General features: G+C 26.9%; 1 long non-coding RNA gene across 1 annotated transcript; it reads right to left on the bottom strand.

Annotated features, from left to right (window-relative positions):
• Positions 1-6,452: 6,452 nt before the first annotated feature.
• LOC132923312 (uncharacterized) lies at positions 6,453-15,157 on the bottom strand. Its single transcript, XR_009661152.1, has 3 exons — positions 14,972-15,157; positions 6,768-7,031; positions 6,453-6,687 (listed from the first exon to the last, which is right to left on the bottom strand). It is a non-coding gene; the product is annotated as an uncharacterized LOC132923312 (long non-coding RNA).
• Between the last annotated feature and the right edge of the window lie 519 nt (positions 15,158-15,676).

Below are 15,676 nucleotides of genomic sequence, written 5' to 3'. Positions count from 1 at the left end.
CACTACACATTTTTTCGATGTAGATTTTGCTGAAGATACCAACGTGAGTTTTCCGTCCCATCAAAGACCACCGTTCTTATTATGAAAATAATTAGACAAGGCTCCAGACTGCTGTACTCCCATGTTTTAGGCGACTTACGTCCTAACTTAACGAACTTGATTATACTATGGATGGATGGATATTCTTTGTTATTTGCGAAAGAACGAAGATAAATCTGGAATACAGAGAAATTCCAGAATAGCAATTTTCTTATGAAAATTTGACAAGAAAACTTGCAAAACAGAAAAGGTTTTAGAAGTTTCGACGGGAGTAGTCAACAACTTTAGTAAAATCAATGATGCAAGCTTACGAAATTTGTTATACCGCTTCACTAAAGCGTACTAGCCTATAGTATTGTAATTTTTATTCGAAACTGTGAATCTTTTAGCTACTTCTTGTGGACCAACATGAAGATAATTAATTAAATATTATTTATAATAATAATTCATTTATAATAAGAACATTTGGACATTGGACTATCAAAGCCTTGAACGTATTCCAAATTCTGGATTGTTCTGTCATTCACTATCGAATTATGGCAGAAGTATGTCCAATAACTTCGGTAATACCAAAGCCCTTTCGGTAAAAGTCCTGAGTAATCTTTTGAAGTGCTAGGAGAGGAGCTAGAACTATCAATAAGAACGATATCAGTAATCAGATGAATAGAACCGATGCCAACGACTGGACAGGGTCGAAATCATTTGCTTCAATGACCATGGCCCGTGGCCCAGGTATTAGTTGCTAGTTCAATGAGTACTCTTCCAGCTGGTTTAAATCAGAAAGTACGTCTAACAATTCTCCGTTCTCCGCTATAAAATTAGACCTCAAATTATCAATTTCGACTATAGTTACAGCGAGCTGAACTTGACTAGACTAATCAGAGGCTGAATAAGTAACCAACACGTCATGGGTTTTTGACGAATCTGAGATATTAACTGATGTCTGCGTAGTAATCTGTTCTTTAGCATTAGCCTCAAGATTCTCTCCAGCCATACTATCAACAACCTTGGTTGATATATACTAATTTTCATATACATTTATATTATTAAATTACTGATGACTGATTACTTAATACTGATGACAGATGATAATTATAACGAATTGGTAAAAAATGTAGACTTATTCGTTCGGACAGATACGTCAAATCTGTCAGATGGCCTATTAATGTTACACCAGTGCGAAAAAGAAAATACCCGGCATTTTTCAGATGAGATGAACGGAAATATAATAACTGAATTCTTTACGTTACAAACAAAGTCGTATGCACACAATATCGACTGAAGTAAAAACAAAAAATTAGGAGGAGAGAAGATTAAGGCTAAGATCCCCTTAAAACCACATGAATCTGGAGGTTCATAAAAAGTGTTTGTTTGGTGTAGTAAATATTGTTGTTACAAAAGATAATGCCTATACGTTCTATCAAAAACAACTCATGACGATCAAATACAAAAAAATAACGTACCCATAATAGCCACGATGATGAGAGGCATATCCTCATAGACTGTATACATACATTGGCTCACATACACTATACTACTATAGTACCTATAAAGTAAGTTGACATAATTATATTTTTTTAAATTAATATACTCATAATATTTATGCATTTTATAGGAAAACTGAAGAATTTGAAAAATTGGATTTAAAGCTAAAGGGGTTGCTATCAATTAAATTAATTAGATAAAACATATAAATACTTTATATATTATATATTTTTTTGTATGTTGATTGTTTTATTTTTTATTATCGAATTGTAATTAAATTGTGAATATCACTTGAATAATTTATAAATACTCAATATCTGTGAAAACTAAATATAAAACGTCAGTAAGCTTCCTTATATAATTATTACGGTTATCTACACAGGTTGGAGCTTGCGGATATTTAACCCATGTAGCCACCGTGTCGTTGTGTGACCACGGTTACTAACAGCGTTAAATGTACTCGGCCCGACATTAACACGTCTTCTATAGGATATTATAATATGTTTTTTTTTCTATCTTTTGAATAACATAATTTAGCGATAGTCTTTACAGAACTTAAATTGTTGATAACATTGTTTTCTATCGGGTAATCAAATCATATTATTTTTATCGCCAATCTACAGCAATTTATTGGAAAAAAACTGCATAATTTATTGATTATTATAGGTGTAAAAACACTAAAAACATATTAAAACCCGGGTCTGATAGAATTAACGCTATTTTCTATAGTTGCCACTTAGACAAATGATAAGGTCCAACCTGTGTAGACAACCGTGATAACAATGTAAGTAATTATTAGATATTTAAGTTTGATTATTTTATTTTATTGTTAAATTTTTTTAATTTTTTTTTTTTTGTTAATTTATGAGGAATTAATTTCTGTGAAAAACATAACCGTAGAAATAAAGAAATCATATCACAAATCATTGTACCTACCAAATATTTTGTCAAATGTAGCATAATATTAAAAAAAAAAAATAATATATACCAACTTTAATACCAATGTCTATATTTAATAACATTTGCATAATTTGATGTGCAAAAACATAAAATATTATTGCTATACATACATATTGATATATATTGGAGTAGGATCACCATTTTTTAAATATTTAATTTATCACTAATTAATTATAAGAAAACTTGTAAATACATTTTACATTGTATAATTATTTTATATTTGTAATCAACTTGAAAATACCATGTAGATAAATTATAATTTTGTACTGTTTTTTATTTAATTTATGTATATAGGTATTTAAATAAACACTTATTGTAAAAAAAAAAAAAATATTTATTTTTAAAAAACAGGGATATAATTTTCAAAAAATTATTTATTAACCATTTAAATCGTTTTTTTTTCTAAAAAAACTTTATAACGTATACATTATATAGGATTATACTCCATATGAAAAATAGTAAAAGGGTAAAGTTTCATCATCATATTTGATTCAATCGAGGACAGTACAAATCTTTAATGTTGATGAGTATGATACGTGGTATATAATCCATAAGAATTTGTTTTTATTTTCACCTTAAACCTGAATGAAACTTAACTTAAATGAATTCAATATTCTACTGAATTTGTCATATATTATTTAATATATTCGTATTGAATACGGCGTATTCTATAGATAGATGATATGATAATTGCGTTCCAGCCACTATTAGTTTTTCGACTTTTGTTGTCTAATTTAAATTTTGAAGTTTTAAAAATCCAATGTTGAGTAGCCCATGTCTTTAGATTAACAATATAAATCATGTATTTATTGTTCGCTCTAAGTCTAAGAATACATTTCATTAGATATGCAATATCTATAAATAGTACTATGTAATACAAATTATTTTCATTTTGAACTTGACATCAGGTAATTTGATTTTAAATTAGACAAGGCTGAAATTTATCTTTATGTCACACCATCCATTAGTCAAATATAATTTCATATTTTTTTTACATAATAATTTGAATTTATTTAATAAATAAGGCATTTTTCGAAAAGTCATTTTTGGTATTTTTATGGGCATTTATATACGAGCCTTAATAATTATAAAAATGGTAATATTATTAATCGTCTGAGAGAGAAATTCTTTTAATGAATCTTTTTAGATTTGAGACATTTCGGCCTAACTTAGGGCTTACTTTGCTCCCACGGATCTGTGGGAATAACAGATCCATGACCTAAAGGCCGAACCACGTATGTCGGTGAGGGCAGGTTGGCGGAGCCTATAGAGGTTTTTGTACTCTTAATATAATAAGATAATAATAATAAATAATAAATAATAATCCCCATTTTGGACTGTGTGTTTGTTATTGCAAAATCATAATAATACATTTTTTAGTTATAAAATAAATGGCTGGCACCACAGGTAAATAATATAATATAATAATATAATAAAACAATGGGAACAAATTATATCATATACATAGTTTATATTATATGGATTGATATGAAGTAATAAAATATAAAATTGTAACGGATTGACAGGCGGCTGTTTTGCTAACAAAATAATAATATATAGGGTAATAAACAAATTTGGGAATTTAGGGGGGTTTTTTCGTGATTCACGTGGTTGATATACATTACGATGACATAGAGATGGCTTGAGATGAATTTGTGTGTAACGCCGGCTTCTCGCCCGCCGAGGGGCCTTGGTTGATGCATAGCCCATCATGTGGAAGGCACACATAGTGTTGAAGTGGATCACTCGCGTACTGGATAAATGAAAATTAGGTAGTAACGGTGAAATAGAAAACGGAGCACGAAACTTGGTTATATACATATATGGGGACGTTTTCGCAGTCATGCACCACGACATGTGCCGGAACCGAAGCGACGTGTCGGCGGCGTCGGCGACCAGTCGGGAGAACGTCATGATAACCGGACACTATAATACATAAGACAGGGACAGGGAGGACATTATAATATATGATTGCCGAAACGGATTATATAATAATACGATTCACAGAACGTTACATAACGCTGTTTTTGTTATACCAATAATAATGTAAATAATTTATATAATTTGGGGAATATTATAATAAAAACAATGGAAAATTCCGTGACGTTACAGATTGTAACATTTTTAGAATTTGGGTGTTAATAAATATAGAATTTTTTGTATCAATAGTTGTATAAGTTATATTATGTAATAATATACTTTTAATACAATTTTAAATATTACTTTGTCTATGAAAAGTTAAATGCTATTTTAAACCTATCTATAGCAAAAGATTAATTTAAAAATTAAATATTAATTCGATTTTATATAATATATTATTTTAAAATATAATTTTAACTTTAAAAGTACTCATATATTAAGCGTTTTATTGAATTCATTAGCATTGTTATAAATATTTTTAAAAGCTATTGGACAGTTTTTTATAGAAGCTTGATTTCAAAATATTCAAAAGGTACAAACTGTTTATCTCGTAAACTTATATTATTTTTATATTTCATAAATATACATTTAAACTTTATAGGTAGCATTAACATTGATTATCGACAAGTAAGATTATAAAATTTAAGGATGATAACAGATTAATGCAATGGTTTCTAAATGTAATAAAGTTAGTCATAAATGATGACTCTAATCTTATTTAACGAAAGATCAATCTAGATGTGTCAAGAGATGTACATACGGTTACAATCTCACTCCGTTGTCCGTGCATGGCCGGTCTATGTAACGATTATATTAGGTTTATGTAATTATAATATAGACCAAGCGCCTCAACACAGTGTAGTAATACAATAAAGTTAGCATAGATATTTTAACTGTATTGCAGATAATGCAGTGGCATAAAGTATGCACTGTCGCAAACTGTTACGGTGTTTGTCGTTTGCGCATCATTAATACCTCAGGTAAGAAATTTAATTAATCGTTTGCCGACCTATTAGTGATGGGAGTTCATAATTTGCACCACCATAGTTAGTTGAAAATAGCGTTTGTGATTTGCACCAAAATTAATATCTATTAGTAATGGGGACTATCGAATAGTAACTTTTATAATAATAAGATTTTTTATTTCTCACACAAAAATACATACTAAATTATATTTTTGGATAAAATAATATAATAATTATAATATTATATAATATGTTTATCGTGTATTATTATTATTATTATTATATATAATGTATAGATCTTAAGTCAATACTGACGCAGAACTGTGTAAATAACTCCTCGGTATCTATAAAAATAATATTAATATATATATTATATAAAAATAATGTCCTTAGCTTCTCATATCTGAAATAACAAAAAATATACGATAGTACCTACCTATCTTATAATCATCGATTTTGGTGCAAATTATACATAATGTAAATATTTAGGGTAACGTCCATTACAAAGGTTCCCCCGACAATTGACCAACATTATTATCCTTTGATTTCTTTCAAAATAAACTGTAGGTTATTATATTAATATTAGATTTTATGTTATATTTTAAATAGTAACTGCAATATTCGTTTATATTTTATTTAACTAATTTTTCATTTGTTAAAACACTGTAATTAAAATTAACATAGTGGATATTATTTCCTTCAAAACATTAAATTTCAAAAATTTACCCCCTCTAAATAGCAGAAACCACCAAATAGCGGACAAAATTTCGGTGACCGAGTGTGTCTGATGTTCAGAGTTTTCACATTACTAACTGTTAGGTATATGTGTTTCTGATATATTATCTAGGTCAGCGTTTCTCAAACTGTGGGTCGTGAAAATTGTTTTTAATTACTTAGACAACACAATTAGTTATAATAATAATAAGTAATATTTCACTATAACTAAACACCTAACTAAGTATGAAATGTAAATTTTGTTCTAACAATATAAGTAGATACTATGCTTACGATATATACATGACGTACGTCGTACACATAGACAGTACTACAATGCAGTAAACACCGAGTGCATTTGGTAGCCTTTATTTATAAGTAACTTTATAACACTGTTACAGAAATAAAAGATTTTGTGATTTACGTTTATAATAACATGTGTAATTTTATGTAATATATTAATTATATTTTCAAAATTTGTCACGTCACATGTCGTCATGTAAGGTCTAACAGGTAAAATCTTGGTCAGCAGTGATCCATTGGTTTCATCGGGCACAATCACTTTAAGAACAGATTTGAGTTCATTCAGTGGATCATAACTCAACTAAAAAAAAAAAAAAACACAAATGAGTTTATATTTATTTGTAAAAAAAAAAAAAAACAAACAATTTGGGTGTTACATACTGTGTTGTCGGAGCCTAATGTCTTCACGCCATTGATAGTATTTGATTCCATGGATGACTAGTAACTTTTCAATACGTGCACAGCTCCGCACAGTGCAGTCTGATAGTAACCTCCCTCGCCGGATATCAATGATGGATGCAACAGTCCCCACGTATACTCTTCTTTCAATTCAGCTGTAAGAAAGTTGCATTGAATAAGCACCCATACAAGCAGTGGTAGTAAGTCGTCGGCGCCTAGAAATGCATCTGCATTCCGCATTTTAACCTAAACAATTAATTACATTTGAAAATATAAAAATGTAAAAATAACTTTTTTATTCTAGATTTTCATCTTTAAATAGTTCATTTTTATTAATGATTGACATGTTATTGGATTCTTGTCTGAGTAATGCGATTAAGGGAGACGCAACAAAGAAGGATTATTTTGTATCAAAGTAATAAATAAATATATACGTATAAATTATAATTAGAAACTATTATTGAACGAAATACTTGTGAATTACACGAGATTTACTTGATATTTATGTAGATTTTGATAATTGTATTTAAATGTTAGATATACCATTTAGATACTAATATCTGATTTATTTATTTATCAAGATAATATGTATAGGTACTTAATTTGTAATTAGATGATTTATGCTAGATATCACTCAACACTGCGTATTTTTATTGTTATTATTTTAAAATAAATTGCCACTAGAAAATTATGATAAGAAATGTGATTAAATAATTAATCAGGCAATTGTTACATTCGATAGCACCGTACACGTGTAAACGGTCGATAGAACTTGGCAATAAAATTACGTCAATATACCTACCGAATTTAATGAAAATAAACAGAATGAAAAATACGATAACAAACATAATAAACGTAATTAAGTTAAATTAGAGAAACACAAAAGCAGATTTAGCAAATGATGATTATTCGATTTGTCGGTCACTATTCGTCTATTTTTGGAACTAGGAATGTTCGAGTTAACCATACTGTTTTTTCTTTCGAGTAATCGATGTTTTCGCAAGGTTATGGCATTTATTTCATTTATTAGGGTTTTTGACTTATCGAGGTTCTACTGTACTACAACGTGACCGGCCGGCGTTTGCGCTGATTGGGACAAGCGTATTCGGCGTCACGCAATAGTCCGGTAATAGTGATGAATCAAACGGGCCGCATTCACAACGCATCTGACGCGTCTTCGATACAACACGAGGTCGTCGCACGAACGACCACGGTATATAACGATACACGGTGTATATGTATATATGCGTGATGGAAGTGCGAATTATGTACACCAAGACGAATGGTGAATTGGTGAATAGCCGGGAGGCCTTAACTTATACGCACCAAAACGATATATATGGTTTTGAGTGTACCGATACACTCTTCATTCGATTAATAATAATCTATATAATATTAACATGTAACATTACATTATATTATATAGACAACAGTTACAACATATACCTGTTATACATTTTACACAATTATCAGGTTAACCGTTATGTATACCATTTATGGTATACTAATGTTTGATTTGTATTTTGGGCTAACCCAAAAAGTAGTGAACATGCCTTATTCCCTACGGACATATTTTAAAATTATTATTATTATTATTTTTTTTTTTTTTGATTTTTATACCTAAAATATTGAATTTATAAAATATCAATCGGTCTGTCTAAATGGGGGGGAGGGTGGCAACGAAATATTTTCCTGTATTAAAATCGTATTTACGTGTACTACAGTATAGGTACACATAACACTTTTTTGCAAACACTCCCATGTACCAATAATGGTACACAGAAACTTATTGACAAAACAACAGGTGTACTTTGGCACAAGTAGCTCTTTTGGCAATGTACCGAAAAATGACGTAGCGTACCACCTATTTTATACCTATCTAACTGGCCAATGGCTGATGCTTGCAATAATGCAAGTTGCAATAAGTTGTAATTTACTAAAATATGGTATACACGTTACACAATAGTTAAAACTTTTAGACGATTTAAATCTTCAAACAAAACATTATTATATAACATTCTTCTTCAAAAGTCTTTCGACTAAAAATATATCCATTCAGCTAGTTTTATTTTATTATGTTCTCAGCTAACGGTATACACCGAATGTCGAGTAAAATCAGCTGCAGATAGTAATACAATGTTGAAACACGCCGATTAGTCATTGTATCATTAGTCACATGTATTATTAAAATATATAATAGTTATAAGTGTGTAGTTATGAGTCGTAAATGAAAATATTTTGGACCTGGACAAACTTAAAACGCTGATGACTCATGTTCATTATGGCAAATGTCAACAGAGCATACATTGGCATCAAGTCATGAAAAAAACGCTGCTGGAAAAAAAATGATAAATGCTCAAATAATTTACATGCTTTGTGCAACCTACAGCCGTATATACATATGATATTTTATATAATGACGTTTACTTGTTTACCTTATCCACACAGTATATTGTGATTGAAAAAATCTACTATACATGTAGGATAATATTTAAAAGTAAATTTTAATCAATATGCTGTATTATGCCGATTTTTTAACTATAATTAGTTTCAATATAATTATTTTTAATGGCCCTTATAAATTGTAATAATAGTCTACAAGGAATTATTAGATTTATGCTTATTGAGCTAGAAAGCAGAAATCCATTCCAAGACACTATGAACAAATTATCAAAAATTCGTAGTGCATATTTTTGCATATTTTTCGATTTTTAATTAAAAATGTTTTAGGGGATCAAAAAATTAAAATCCTTAAACTCGAAGCAACAGTTACAAATAGGTAGAAGGGACATACAAAACTACTCGGTGAAGCTAATTCGTTTATTGGACGTAAAGGTTCAATTCCATTTTCATATAAACTTGTGCTATTTAAAAATGTTTAAACGTTTATTATAGGGAAAATTTGTATTTGAACATTAATTTGTAGTTTTTAATACAAAATAAAATGTTTTAAACATTACTATGTAATATTTATTGAGGTAAAATCTAAAGCCTTTCAGCATTTGGTATGTTCATTGTAAGCACCAATGATATAGAACCACGATTTAAACATATTTTGTTTATTTTACACGTCTGTTAAACACCTTAACAATGGGTTAAGTTTTTTGCAATATATTTCCTAATATAGAAAAAGACAAATAATGAATATTTTTTGTTTTCATAGCAGGTATATTATTTGCTCATTGTTTATTTTTAAATATTGTAGTGTTAGGAAGGAATCGATCATAAAAAAGACGAAAAGTACTTATTACTTATAACATTTCATTATTTAACGTTCACATAATTTGTATTCTTCGTACATAACAATTAAATAAAATGAATTTGTTTATGCAATATTTTAAAATTATTACAATCACAGTTCTATCAATTTTGATTATTCCCGTGACCACAAGATTTCCTAAAAAATATGACGAAGAATTTAATAGTATGATCATATATATTTTTGTATTGATATAGATACCTAACTTAAATGATTGCTTGAATTTTCTATTTTTTTTTCAGAAATTAAAGAAGATTTTGACAAACTGAATGCCGGTAAAATTTATATATGTATAATTAATATATATATATATTTTTAATTGTATTTATAAGCATGAATAATAGTTTGTAGATTTTGTTATAATAAATCATATAAAAAATAAAACCAATTATTGATAACTATTTTACTATTAACTAGAGCAAACATCATTTCATACTAATATTTTTTCTGCCTTTAAAATGTTGGATTGCTTATGATAGTAGAAACATTAAATCGACTGTACATAAAAAGTATATTTACTCATTAACTATTGCTGCAGTATATTATAAATATGTTATTAATAATCGTTTATAACATATAATATTCTTTTGACACATTAAAATTTTACTTGACTGAAGTAAAGATACATACAATTAATGTAACTTGTAAATTATAATTATTTTAATATTTTTTTTCCACATAGGTTTAGAATAATAATAATATAATTGTTACAAATTGGAAAAATATATACAAAGGAATCAGATATATTGTAGTTTTGGTTATTTCTTTATTGACCTAATAAATGAAATTATGGTCTATAAGGTTTAATTATGTGAACATAATTATATCATAATTAATACTACATTACTATGAATTTTTTCTTTCAGCCGATTGCAAATGTAATAATTTTAACTTATTATTAGTAAATAAATGGAAATTTAGAATAGTTTTAATATTAAGTGATATAGTTTTATATAGTATATTATTTTTAATAAATATTATATGGTTCCTAATAAACTGTAATCAACTGTAAATTATTCGATCATTTAATTAAAATATTTATACGTTTAGATAAGTATATAATCAAACATATACCACATTATCGATTGAATTTTATTTAAATTAGTGAAAGAAATTATTAAAATATACTAGTTACATAGTTTTTATTTTACATTATTGAAACATACAATGAATCAATATTAAGCTAGATTCTAAATAATTATGGTTTAAACGAAATTAGTTTATTTAATATCTTTGAACCAATAAATTTATCGATTTTTTATGTCACGTAAGTATAATGTAATGATTGAATTTGATTTTTTTTTTTAATTTAACAGATATTTTAAGGGATATTGCTAAATTTAATGGTAAGTAATTATACTTTAGAGGGTGGTAATTTTATTTTCTTATATATCCTTCATTTATAATTGTTAGACATAGTTATTTATTTATATATAATAAGAAAAAGGTAAGAAACTCTTTTGAATTATTACAATAACTAACATAAAACATATAACAAGATGTTAAATTAATTTAACAATTATGATAAAAAAACACACCAGGCACACCATATTCTAATATAGTTCTATTTTAAGTAACATACAGTAGTTTCAATGACAAATTGAATTTGAAATCCCATGCCAGCCTGTTAATAAAACAAACAATTTTCAAAGCCTTTCAACAAACCAATGGTTGTGTGTAAACTTAAAACTAATGACACGGTTAAGTCTAAATAAATAGTAACTCAAATATTAGAAATAAAAAATATGCTGTATAATAGTAATAAATATGGCCCTATTGGCCCAACAGGTAAAAATGTATGAATGGTAATGTAAAGGTGGATATGAAAATACCTAAAAAATACACTTAGGAACAAAATCGAGTATAGTACGGTGTAATGCATCAGCGAAATCATTGCCGAATCGAGGTATATAGATAAATAGTTATTCTCCATATAAACGATGAAAATAAACGAAATAAAATAAAATAAATGAACATATTTATGAGTAATTATCATTACGAAAAATAAAGTAGGTTTAGTAACGAACACAGGAGTAAGTGCACTGATAATTGGGTTACTTGATATTCAAAGCTGAATGGTATTTCTCTGCAGGAATTTTTATGAATTCTTCAACTTATGGTATTTAAATAAAAGTATTTAAAATGAATTTAGATTACACTTAAAAAAATATTGTAATTAAAATGTCCAACCTTATAACCATTATATAATAATATTCTATTGATTGGTATTCTTAAAACAGCTACAGCGTTTTATCACTTAAAATTTCATATAAGTACAATAATAGTAGAAATAATACTCTACACAATCGTTTACTGTTATTAAAAATTATAGATTTAAAATTTAAATATCACTGTCAACAGTGCATATTATGATTTACATGTTCTTATTATAATGTTTATAGATTGCTGGTATAAATTTATATCAGGGAACAGTTACGTTAAATGAGTTAAAAATACTAATGATTTGTATTATACTATTATAATACTTTACAGATATAATACAAGACAAGGAAGCGCCGTATGAAGGTAATTATTTTTAAAAATCACTAAAAGTAATCTTTTAATATAATCTATGGTTTATTAGGTGTCATATAATTTGAATCATATACTTATTTTAATCTCTCTAAAAATATAGTTGTGAGTGTAAAATATTTAAATTTAAAAATCTTATAATTCAGTTAATTAAAATATCGTAAAAAGCCAACAAGATAACGCAGATAATGTTTTCACCATTACGTTTGATAATAGGTCTTTTTATTCTTCTATATAAACTAATCACATGAAATTGATTCTATTGAACAAACATTTGCCATGTTATACGTTTGTAAGACGAATACAACACATGATGCGTAAATGACGTTCTTTTAAGTTTTACTTTTCTTTAAAAATAGAGCAACTACACATTTCTAATAACACTTAAATGTAATACAAAGAAACAATTTTTAAGCTACCTATTGATTTTAAATTAAAACATTTAAATGATTCACAATTAATTCGATTAATCTTGTACACATCGTTGTACACTTTAATATGACTGTTGCATACCTAGTAGATTTATATTTCATTAACTATAATATATAACACTCGAATGGTAAGACAACAAAATTATTTGAACAATTAGAAACACGGTTTGTGTTTCCAAGCCACTATGGCCAATATTACGAAACATAAAGAAAATTGTATGCATGATTTTAACAAAACTGATGAATACCACAACTTCCAGTGGTCTTCCACTTTTACATAGATTCCTAGAGTTGGATCGTAACACCAATGTTACCACAAAAAAGAATATTTTGAAATATATTTATATATTTATTTAAGTTTATATATTTTAAAAATATATAATAGTTTATGTTCTTATATGTTTATAATTAAATAGATATAAATAAAACTCTGTTTCTATGTGTTTTTTATTAATAAATAATTTTCTACCTATATTATTTAGTCAATTTAAGTACGTATTTTCTGTTGCTTATTTTTAAAAATTAAGTTGTATTAATTAAATCATAAATTAGATTATCCCCGTTTAGGTTTTTTTTATATAAATCGATTAAGAAATGTGTTATTGTATAAACGTATAAATTACGGCTAACCCATACCTACAGGTATTAGGTTCTTTGAAGAAATACTAAATAGCAATATCAAATTATCTGAAATGTTATCTTTTATTTGTTGTTATGCGCCTTAGCGTTTAACCCCGTCAACTATTCTCTTTACGTCCCACATACCATCACTTATTACTTAGGTAACGACCAATTATTGCGATTAAATTCCAAACGCCAAAGTAAACCCTAACTTCACATTCTGTTGATATCTAATTTTTATTTGCTTTATAATTTTTAATTTTTTTCTCTTATTTTCTAGTCTATCTCTAAACTATTGTTGTCGTTATACACTAATTTAAAAAAACTGTATAAAATAAAAGTTATTTTATAATTAGAAATATACAAAAATGTTGATACTGAACATGCCTAAAACTTTAAAATTTAATATTGGGTTCTTTATACGTTTTTAAGATATATAAATTAAGAAATCTATCGGATATAAATTTCAAATCTTATAAATAATATTTCCATCTTTAATAATTATATGTACTTTTATAACCTATAATGTCGATCTATGTTCACTATTATCAATGATCTTTAACGGTATAATATTACAAGACCATTTTCTTTTGTAGTTAATTTTTGGCGTAAGTATTTTTTTTTTCTTATATAATCATTTATCTAATTAATTTATATTTATTGAATTTTAAGTCGTCATACAACCTACTCAATATTAAAATTTTACCAAATTTCTTTGTTAGTAAATAAAAAATTGTGATTTTGATGATCATATAATATAATATAGATTTTCCATGAAAACTTACTGTAATTCCACGTAGATGCAAGTTATGATTTCTATACTTAAGTATGTATAAAACATTTAAAAAAGACAGGAGATAGTGATAGTTAAATAACTTGAATTCAAAATAGAATGTCGGAAAATAGACAGTTTTAAAAAGAAAATAATATCACTTTTAAAAAATGACAAGTACCTATACTAGAATTGTAATAACTAATAAACAAATATTATATAATATGTATAGGATAGGTGCATGTATCTTGTCAGTATAGACTGTAATGAATTTTTAAGACTGAGAATTCAGTTTTCTTCATTAACAAGTGATTTTTTATTTAGTAACAGTAAATTACAAATCAAACCATTGTACATAAATATACATACATCTATATATATATATATATATATAAGAATGTAATGAGAAAAAAGTAATTACACAAAATTGTGCGATTTTATACAATATGAAACCGTAATTAATATTTGATACCACATATACTCACAAACATGTATATAGGAATAGAATATATTTTAATTACTCACAGTTCTTTATGCTTCTATTATAATGATACACTGGTATATTACTAACCGGTATCGTTGAAGACTAATCAATGAATGATTTACGTATATTGTATTTGACAAAATATATTACGATAAAAATATACATATATACAGCTGCGGCGGCGGCGACTATTGTAGTGAGATATAGTTATAACGATACGGCAGAAATTACATAATATATCGATATGCGACGCGGGCAGTACACGTGATGCTATACTGCTGACGACAAACTGTGGCGCGGCGAAATTATTTCATTCTAATTTATCTTAAAAAAATACCAAAACTAAAATAGTATGTGCCATTTTTTTTTTATTTTAAATATTTTTGTGGAAAATAATGAATATAAATAGAATTAATGGTGGTGTTCAAATAAAAGTATTTAAATTGTATTAACAACACTTTAAACATTATTCAAAATATTTAAAAAAATATTATATCTAGAATGCCATAAAAATACTTAAAAAAGTATTTAAATACAAGTATTCAAATACTTCTGTATAATAATATTTGCGATTTCAAAATAACATAAAATTATGGCCAAATGAAACTTAATGTAATAGTATTTATTTTGTCACTCATTTTTAAATAATAACTTAATATTAGACTTCATTTTTATATTTATATTTTCCTAAATATAAATAAAATATCACTTGTAAAAGTGCATATTAAGTGTATAGTATGCCTTCTTTTTTTTATTAATTTTAAATACTTAATTAACAATCGCGGATAAAAC

Source organism: Rhopalosiphum padi, chromosome 2, assembly GCF_020882245.1.
Source record: "Rhopalosiphum padi isolate XX-2018 chromosome 2, ASM2088224v1, whole genome shotgun sequence".
Lineage (NCBI taxonomy): Eukaryota > Metazoa > Arthropoda > Insecta > Hemiptera > Aphididae > Rhopalosiphum > Rhopalosiphum padi.
The sequence above is the reverse complement of the archived record's forward strand: the minus strand, read 5'-3'. Positions and strand labels throughout refer to the sequence as shown.